This window comes from Antechinus flavipes, chromosome 1, assembly GCF_016432865.1.
Source record: "Antechinus flavipes isolate AdamAnt ecotype Samford, QLD, Australia chromosome 1, AdamAnt_v2, whole genome shotgun sequence".
Lineage (NCBI taxonomy): Eukaryota > Metazoa > Chordata > Mammalia > Dasyuromorphia > Dasyuridae > Antechinus > Antechinus flavipes.
This window is the reverse complement of record NC_067398.1, coordinates 148,117,782-148,127,881: the sequence shown is the minus strand read 5'-3', so window position 1 is coordinate 148,127,881 and position 10,100 is coordinate 148,117,782. Positions and strand designations below refer to the sequence as shown.

At 34.3% G+C, this 10,100-nt stretch overlaps 1 pseudogene; it reads left to right on the top strand.

The window, feature by feature from the left end:
- Positions 1 to 8,958: 8,958 nt before the first annotated feature.
- On the top strand, positions 8,959 to 9,494 carry LOC127544549 (coiled-coil domain-containing protein 43-like; annotated as a pseudogene).
- The last annotated feature ends 606 nt before the right edge of the window (positions 9,495 to 10,100 follow it).

The following is a 10,100-nucleotide window of genomic DNA, read 5'->3' as shown; positions in this document are numbered from 1 at the left end:
CTCTCAAAGCCTCTCTGTATTCATCCTGCTGGTCATTTCTTACAGAACAATAATATTCCATAACATTCATATACCAAAATTTACCCAGCCATTCTCCAATTGATGAGCATCCATTCAATTTCCAGTTTCTAGCCACTACAAACAGGGCTGCCACAAACATTTTGGCACATACAGGTCCCTTTCCCTTCTTTAGTATTTCTTTGGGTTATAAGCCCAATAGAAACACTGCTGGATCAAAGGGTATGCACAATTTGATAACTTTTTGGGCATAATTCCAGATTGCTCTCCAGAATGGTTGGATTCGTTCACAACTCCACCAACAATGCATTAGTGTCCCAGTTTTCCCGCATCCCCTCCAACATTCATCATTATTTTTTCCTGTCATCTTAGACAATCTGCCAGGTGTGTAGTGGTATCTCAGAGTTGTCTTAATTTGCATTTCTCTGATCAATAATGATTTGGAACACTCTTTCATATGAGTGGTAATAGTTTCAATTTCATCCTCTGAAAATTGTCTGTTCATATCCTTTGACCATTTATCAATTGGAGAATGGCTTGATTTCTTATAAATTTGAGTCAGTTCTCTATATATTTTGGAAATGAGGCCTTTATCAGAACCTTTAACTGTGAAGATGTTTTCCCAGTTTGTTGCTTCCCTTCTAATCTTGTTTGCATTAGTTTTGTTTGTACAAAGACTTTTTAATTTAATATAATCAAAATTTTCTATTTTGTGATCGGTAATAGTCTCTAGTTCATCTTTGGTCACAAGTTTCTTTCTCCTCCACAAGTCTGAGGGATAAACTATCCTATGTTCGTCTAGTTTATTTATAATCTCGTTCTTTATGCCTAGGTCATGGACCCATTTTGATCTTATCTTGGTATATGGTGTTAAGTGTGGGTCCATGCCTAATTTCTGCCATACTAATTTCCAGTTATCCCAGCAGTTTTTATCAAATAATGAATTCTTATCCCAAAAGTTAGGATCTTTGGGTTTGTCAAACACTAGATTGCTATAGTTGACTATTCTGTCTTGTGAACCTAACCTTTTCCACTGATCCACTAATCTATTTCTTAGCCAATACCAAATGGTTTTGGTGACTGCTGCTTTATAATATAATTTTAGATCAGGTACATCTAGGCCACCTTCATTTGATTTTTTTTTTCATTAATTCCCTTGAGATTCTTGACTTTTTATTGTTCCATGTGAATTTTGTTGTTATTTTTTCTAGATCATTAAAATATTTTCTTGGAAGTCTGATTGGTATAGCACTAAATAAATAGATCAGTTTAGGGAGTATTGTCATCTTTATTTTATTCACTCGGCCTATCCAAGAGCACTTAATATTTTCCCAATTATTTAAGTCTGACTTTATTTGTGTGGAAACTTTTTGGTAATTTTGCTCATATAATTCCTGATTTTCCTTTGGTAGATAGAGTCCCAAATATTTTATGCTATCAACAGTTATTTTGAATGGAATTTCTCTTTGTATCTCTTGCTGTTGGGTTTTGTTGGTGATGTATAAAAATGCTGAGGATTTATGGGGATTTATTTTGTAGCCCGCTATTTTGCTAAAATTATGAATTATTTCTAATAGCTTTTTAGTAGAATCTCTGGGGTTCTCTAGGTATACCATCATATCATCTGCAAAGAGTGATAGTTTGGTTTCCTCATTGCCTACTCTAATTCCTTTAATATCTTTCTCGACTCTTATTGCCAAGGCTAGTGTTTCTAATATGATATTGAATAATAATGGTGATCGTGGGCAACCTTGCTTCACTCCAGATCTTACTGGGAAAGGTTCCAGTTTTTCCCCATTGCATATGATGCTTACTGATGGTTTTAAATATATGCTCCTGACTATTTTAAGGAAAAGTCCATTTATTCCTATGCTCTCAAGTGTTTTTATTAGGAATGGATGTTGGATTTTATCAAATGCTTTTTCTGCATCTATTGAGATGATCATATGGGTTTTGTTTGTTTGGTTATTGATATAGTCAATTATGCTAATAGTTTTCCTAATATTGAACCAGCCCTGCATTCCTGGTATAAATCCTACTTGGTCATAGTGTATTATCCTGGGGATGATTTTCTGTAATCTTTTTGCTAATATTTTATTTAAGATTTTAGCATCAATATTCATTAGGGAGATTGGTCTATAATTTTCTTTCTCTGTTTTCAGCCTACCTGGTTTAGGTATCAGTACCATATCTGTGTCATAAAAGGAGTTTGGTAGGACTCCTTCAATCCCTATTTTTTCAAATAGTTTATATAACATTGGAGTTAATTGTTCTTTAAATGTTTGGTAGAATTCACATGTAAATCCATCTGGTCCTGGGGATTTTTTCTTAGGGAGTTGATTGATAGTTTGTTCTATTTATTTTTCTGAGATGGGACTGTTTAGGATATTTACTTCTTCCTCTGTTAGTTTGGGCAAGCTGTATTTTTGGAGGTATTTTTCTATTTCATTTAAGTTGTCGAATTTATTGGCATAAAGTTGGGCAAAGTAACTCCTAATTATTGCTCTAATTTCCTCTTCGTTAGTGGTGAGTTCTCCCTTTTCATTTTTAAGACTAACAATTTGATTTTCCTCTTTCCTTTTTTTAATCAGATTTACTAAGGGTTTGTCTATTTTGTTGGTTTTTTCATAGAACCAACTCTTAGTTTTATTAATCAATTCAATAGTTTTTTTACTTTCAATTTTATTGATCTCACCTTTTACTTTTAGAATTTCAAGTTTAGTGTTTGACTGGGGGTTTTTAATTTGTTCCTTTTCTAGCATTTTTAATTGCAAACCCAATTCATTGACCTTCTCTTTCTCTATTTTATACAAATAGGCCTCTAGAGATATGAAATTTCCCCTTATTACCGCTTTGGCTGCATCCCATACATTTTGGTATGATGTCTCATTATTATCGTTTTCTTGGGTGAAGTTATTAATTATGTCTATGATTTGCTGTTTTACCCAATCATTCTTTAGTATGAGATTATTTAGTTTCCAATTATTTTTTGGTCTACTTCCCCCTGCTTTTTTGTTGAATGTAATTTTCATTGCATCGTGGTCTGAAAAGGATGCATTTACTATTTCTGCCTTACTACATTTGAGTTTGAGGTTTTTATGTCCTAATATATGGTCAATTTTTGTATAGGTTCCATGAACTGCTGAAAAGAAAGTGTATTCCTTTCTGTCTCCATTACATTTTCTCCAGAGATCTATCATATCTAGCTTTTCTAGTATTCTGTTTACCTCTTTGACTTCTTTCTTATTTATTTTCTGGTTTGATTTATCTAATTCTGAGAGTGCAAGATTAAGATCTCCCACTATTATAGTTTTACTGTCTATTTCTTCTTGCAGCTCTCTTAGTTTCTCTTTTAAGAATTTAGATGCTACCCCACTTGGTGCATATATGTTTAATATAGATAGTGCTTCATTATCCATGCTACCCTTTAGCAAGATATAGTGTCCTTCCTTATCTCTTTTAATTAGGTCAATTTTTGCTTTAGCTTGATCTGAGATCAGGATGGCTACCCCTGCTTTTTTGACTTCACCTGAAGCATAGTAGATTTTGATGCAACCTTTTACCTTTAACGTGCATGTATCTCCCTGCTTCAGGTGTGTTTCCTGTAAACAACATATTGTAGGATTCTGGCTTTTAATCCATTCTGCTAACCGCTTCCTCTTTATGGGGGAGTTTACCCCGTTCACGTTTATGGTTAGAATGACCAATTCTGTATTACTTGCCATCTTGTTAACCCCGGTTTATGCTTTCCTCCCTTCTTTCCCCTTTCCCCCCCTTCCAAGTATTAAGCTTGTGAGCACCCCTTGCTTCTCACAGCCCTCCCTTTTTAGTGTCCCTCCCCCCGCCTTAGAGTTCCTCCCCCTATCTTACCCCTTTCCCTCCCAGTTCCCGTATTCCCTTCCGCTTAGCTTATTCCTTCCCTTTCCACTTTTCCCTTCTCACTTTTCAATGAGATGGGAGAAGTTTCACCATAGATTGAATATGTCTTAAGATTTTTCACTTAAAGCCAATTCTGAAGGCAGTAAGATACCCACTATATTCATCCCCTCCATTCTTTCTCTCAGATATAATAGGTTTCCTATGCCTCTTCATGAGATGTACTACCCCCACTTTACCCTTTTGCTGGTATAATGTCCTTTCCACATGTACTTTCCAGAACAAGATATACATGTATTCTTTATACATCTTTATATCAGAAATATAGTTCCCAAGATTAATCTTTACCTTTTTAGATTTCTCTTGAGTTCTATATTTGTAGATCAAACTTTTTGTTAAGTTCTGGCTTTTTCATCAAAAATAGGTGAAATTTGCTTACTTCGTTGAATGTCCATCTTCTTCCCTGGAAAAAGATGCTCATTCTAGCTGGGTAAGTTATTTTTGATTGCATACCAAGTTCTTCAGCCTTTCGGAATATCATATTCCAGGCCCTTCGATCCTTTAATGTGGATGCTGCTAGATCTTGGGTGATCCTTATTGTGACTTCTCGATACTTGAATTGGGTTTTTCTAGCTGCTTGCAATATTTTTTCCTTCGTCTGAGGGTTCTGGCATTTGGTCACTATATTCCTTGGTGTTTTGATTTTAGGATCCCTTTCAGTGGGTGATCGATGGATTCTTTCAATGTCTATTTTATCCTCTAGGATAGTTCTAGGCAGTTCTCTTTGATAATTTCCTGGAAAATAGTGTCCAGGCCCTTTTTTTATCATACTTTTCTGGGAGTCCAATGATTCTCAGATTGTCTCTCCTGGATCTATTTTCCATGTCTGTTGTCATCCCCAGAAGGTATTTTAGATTCTTTTCCATTGTTTGATTTTTTTGGATTTGCTTGACTGATTTTTCTTGTCTCCTCGAGTCATTCAATTCCAATTGTTCGATTCTGATTTTTAATGAAGTGTTTTCTTCACTCACTCTTTTAAAATCTTTTTCTAATTGTCCCATTGAGTCCTTTTGTTCTGTGGAATTTTTTTCCATTTTGCCAATTTTGTTTTTTAAAGAACTATTTTCTGTTTCCAGTTCACTAATCCTATTTTTCAAGGATTTTATTTCTTTATCCACTCTCTCTTTAAATGAGTGGGATGACTTCTCCAGATTCTCTTGCCAAGCCTCCCTCTCCTTTTCCCATTTTTCTTCTAGCTTCCTTGTGAGAGCCTTTTAAATTACTTCTATGAAGTTCAACTGTGCTGAGGAACAGATGATCTCCTCCTTTGGGGATTCACCTGGAGACTGTCTGTTTTTAGTCTCCTCAGGATTTGGAGTCTGCTCTCTATCTGTATAGAAGCTGTCAAGGGTTAAAATCCTCTTCAATTTTTTTGCTGATTATGTCAAAGAATTAAAGACAAACTAGCAAAAAGAAAAAAAGAGATCACCCCTAATTGGAGTCTGCTTTTTTTGGGGGAGGGGCTGGGTGGTGTTACCGAGCTTCCTCTGCAGACTGAGGGGGCAGCAGCGAGGCACTAGTCCTACTGTGCTGCGCCTGCGCTCTGAGATCCCAGAGCGTACTGAGTCACTGTGGGGGGGATGGGGGAAGGGGAGGGTGGCCAGGTCCCGAGAGATTCCAGCTGTTTGGGGTTATATTCTTCGCCCTGGTGTTTTTAGCTTCTCTGCTGGGCTGCTGGCTTGCTGCCAGGGCAAAGTATCCAATCCTGTAGCAAAGCTCTCTCCACAGAGACAGCTGCGATTACACCCCACCCCCTCTCCTGTCTGCTCGGCTGTGAGCTGCTTGCCATGCTCTCAGCTGCCTGCCCGCACCCTGAGCCCGATCCAAAACCTTCGCGTAAAAACAGACCTTTCTTGGCGAATCTCAAGGATGGCTTCTCTTGGTAACTATTTGTAGGTTTTTTTTTCAGTCAAGTATCAATTCAGAGGCTTGTAATGAAGTGGATAATGAGAGAAAAACACGGAGCTACACAGCTGTGTGCCTCCTCTCCGCCATCTTGGCCGGAAGTGAGACTGAGATTTTCACTGGTATATGGGACTCCAGATGAGGAACTTCCCATCTCAGTATAGATTGTCTCATTCTCTGCAATATTCAATATTCAGAAAACTGAGAAGCTAAGTGACTTGTCCAGAGACACACAGCCAACAGTTGCTATGGAACTTAAACTCAAGTTTTCCTGATTCCAAGACCAGATCTATGTCCACTATACTATTTCCTTGCTCAATGAATATAATTGAAAAATATGTTTATAATATTGTTTGCAAGAGCTTGTCCAACACTTAGATCCTTGATGCATGTATTTAAAAATCAATGTAGATTTAATATAATATGTGTGTTTCAGTAGACATATGTAGTGTACATATATAGACATACACAAACACAGACACATATGTGTGAATACACACACACACACACACACACAGACACACACATGTTCACAGAAAATTTCCACTATTTTCCTCACCCTGAATTTGTCAGAAAACCTGGGAGATCCTCTAATGTTTCCCTGACTGATAGTTTTGAAAATTATTGGCAGCCCATATTTAGGGTGTAATTCAATTCTCTCACACTTTTCTTCTTGCTAGGATATAATGAATCCCATATGTCATTTGTAAAGTTATCCTACTTGTCTGCTTCCTTATAAATTTCCTTCTGTTTCTTCATTGAAAAACTTGTACAGTGATAGCTCACATGGTAGCTCATATTTATGTAATTTTTAAAGGTTGATAAAGTTATTTTCTTATATTCATAAAAACATAAAGCAGACTCTATTATTTCCATTTTATAAAATAAGAAATTTACTCTCAGAGAACTTTAGTGATTTCATTTTTTATTCCGTTGAGTTGAGTCAAATGGCCTCTCTTCCTCTATCCACAGATACTACAAATTCAGAATTACTTTTTTACAAAGTAACCATTGCACATGAACATTGATGGTATATGAACACAATTTCGTGAACTAACAACTGTACAAATGTTTGCTCTGTAGTTGAATAAGGACCAAGACAAGGAAGGCTCTCTTTAACATTTGTCTTTAACAATTATACAATATTTATTCATTTTAATTATTAAATAATATTAACCATTAATCAAATAATTTAATAATTTAATTTAATTTTAATTTATTGATTATTATATTATTTATATATTAATTGTGCAAAATTAATTTAATCTAATTTAAAGGTTGAGCTATAGTTGGAGAAAACAACAAACTTAAGCATTTAACAATATCTTGTATAACACAATGACTAGACTGCTTTGAAGTCTCTTGCCATCTCTGCCAGTCACTGCTTATGTCTCTTTTAACCCTAATGCATGCTGTTTCTTGCCTAACAAAGTCCAGAAGTGGATCCACACTTGTTTTCTCTGGAGTTGTGCTTTTGTCACTCTCTAGCCTCCCCCAGTGAAACCAGATAGCTCAGATTCCAATTGTCACAGAAAAGAAGGCAAATGTTCTTTTCTTATTTAAGTATGTTATAATACTAAGAACGTGCCCCTAAAAATGTATACTTGGAGGAGTGGGATTCAAAAAAAAAATCTTTCTAGATGGGTGTCATTGTTCTTGTTTTTGATCTTCTATTAAATAATTAAGCTCCAATCACCTCAAATGCACACATACATACATATTTATTCTTGATTGCTTTGATCTAATGACTTATTATAACCTTGATTTAGTAATTTATGTTAAATATGAATACCAAAATAGTTTAATTTTTTGTTTCTTATTGCACTATTCTGTTTGATAACATTGTTTAGGACAGGCTTTTGATACTCATTGCATTTGAATAATTGTTATTATAATCTTATCTTGATGATTTTGTACATATTCATTTTACAGTATTTTATTGGTTTCAATTAATTATTCATTATTATAATCACACTGTAATAAATATTAGGTAAATTGATGACTTATTTGATGACTTTGTTCTTCATCAACAGTTTGTTACATACACATTAAATGCATACATATATAGAATATATAGTTACTATGTTTTGCTATTAGTTATAGTTTATGATATACATTTAAACATGACTTTTCACTATAAAGATACATTTAATATTTTATTAAATTCATATTGACCTATTATTAGTTAGTGACAAACTGAAATTTTAATAGGGAGAACTATTTTCTCTCTGAATGTAGCTGTCTCTGTCTCTCAGTAATTTATCTGTACCTAAGGAAAATACAAAAATACTCAAACCATTTTGTATTTGTTTAACCTGTAATATTTTTTTTTTCAAAGAATATCACCATGATCTCCTTTGAACTTGACAACTTCCTTGTCAGGTAGACAACTATTAACTCCTTATTATTCTTCCTTAGATGAAAAAACTGTGGTACAGAAACATGGAGTCACTCAAGGCCACAAAATTCAATTAAATCTAGGTCAAACTCAAATTCAGGGATCTTAATTGCTAGTTGTCAAAACTTAGTCATTTGAAATAATCTCACCATATAGAGATATAAAAAGTATGAGTTTACTCATTCTTTCCTCAGAAGGGAAAATGAGCAATGATAATACATAGTCAACCAAAAAAATGTCATCTCTATATAGTGATATATCTATATCTATGTCTATAATGCATATATATGTGTATATATATATATACACACACATATATACATATATATGCTAATATACATTAATTGATTATTTATATCTGCCTTTTTATTTCTTTATATGTTTCATTCTGCATCCTAAATCCATTTTCTTTCTTAGATTTGCTCCAATTGTTTTGCTTAGACCTACATTTTTCCTCCTTAAATTTCAGTTGAAGAATCTAACATTATATCCCCAATTTTAATAGCTGAGTAAATGCATTTTTCATAAAAAGTATTACTTAAAATGCTTATAGATCATTTTTCATAAATATTTCTTGTTTGGAGAAAATTTCATTTAACATATTTTCCAAAAAAGCAACAAAGATATTATGAATGATGAAGGACATAGCTTCTGTCCTTGGCTAGACATATATCTGGAAGTGTTAGAGGTGGATCTGCTGATATGATACTTATATCTGGGGAATCCAACAGGAAGAAGACAAGAAAAAGGGATCAGATTGGCTGTAGGGAATCCTAGTTACCTTCCTGGCAGAAGACTCACTTCATGATATCTGTAGGGAGATTGTTGAGCTATAGTTAGAAACCTCGAGTGTCATCACCAAAGAGAAAAAAAAAAGAAACAAAACATGAAGGTATGCCATTGCCATCCTTGTTGGTATGATTTGTAGTGAAGCCTAAGATGGTACCAAAGGAGGAGAAACATTGGAAAGTCATCCTTTTGATTAAGTTTAATGTGACAGATGAGGAGTATTAAGCAGATAATAAAGATAATGAAGTTGTTACTACAATAAACACTGGGTCTGAAAAAATAGCTTCTCTGAAATATAAATGAGAAAGATATCCTGAATGTTTAAAAACTGGAACAAGATTTACTTCAGGATGAGTCTCAGAGGAAGAAGGAACAGGACATACTACAAAGAGAGAAATACAAGCTGTCCAGGCAGAGGAGGAAGACAAGAAAAGGGCATAGAAAGTGAAAGGCAAATAGTAACATTCCACTCTTCTCTTCCTCTCCAAGGACTTGATTAAAGGAAGAACTGGTCTTGTATATATTTTATTTATGTTTTATATAAATAAGAGAAATACTGCTGGTTTTCTTAATGCATTTTCTCCTCTATTTATCACCTCCACCCTCAGTCACAAATATTGAATTATAAAATGTCCATGCAATTTGTGGTATGGATAACTTTGGGTTTTTGTAGTCTATGTATATATCAAAGACTTGAGAAGGCATGAATTTATTTTGGCAAATCAATTTCTGTGATCATTTTATTAACCATTAAAAAATTTCTACTTCCCCTTCTTTTTTAGCCAGAAAATTAGGTTCATACGAGTTTGAGGGTAAGTAGGGGTAGAATGGATAATGTTCTTTATGATGGAATATAGAATAAAAGTTTACTTTGAAACAGCAATCAACTCTAAAACATGGTGTTTATTATTTTTGTTAGATAAGGTCAAAAGCTTATAGCACTCCACCTGATCCCAGATTTTATTTTTTAACTGATATGTAGCAACACAAGATTAGGCCTAAGTAAATTGAGTTAATTACAGATATTTAACACACACACACACACACACACACA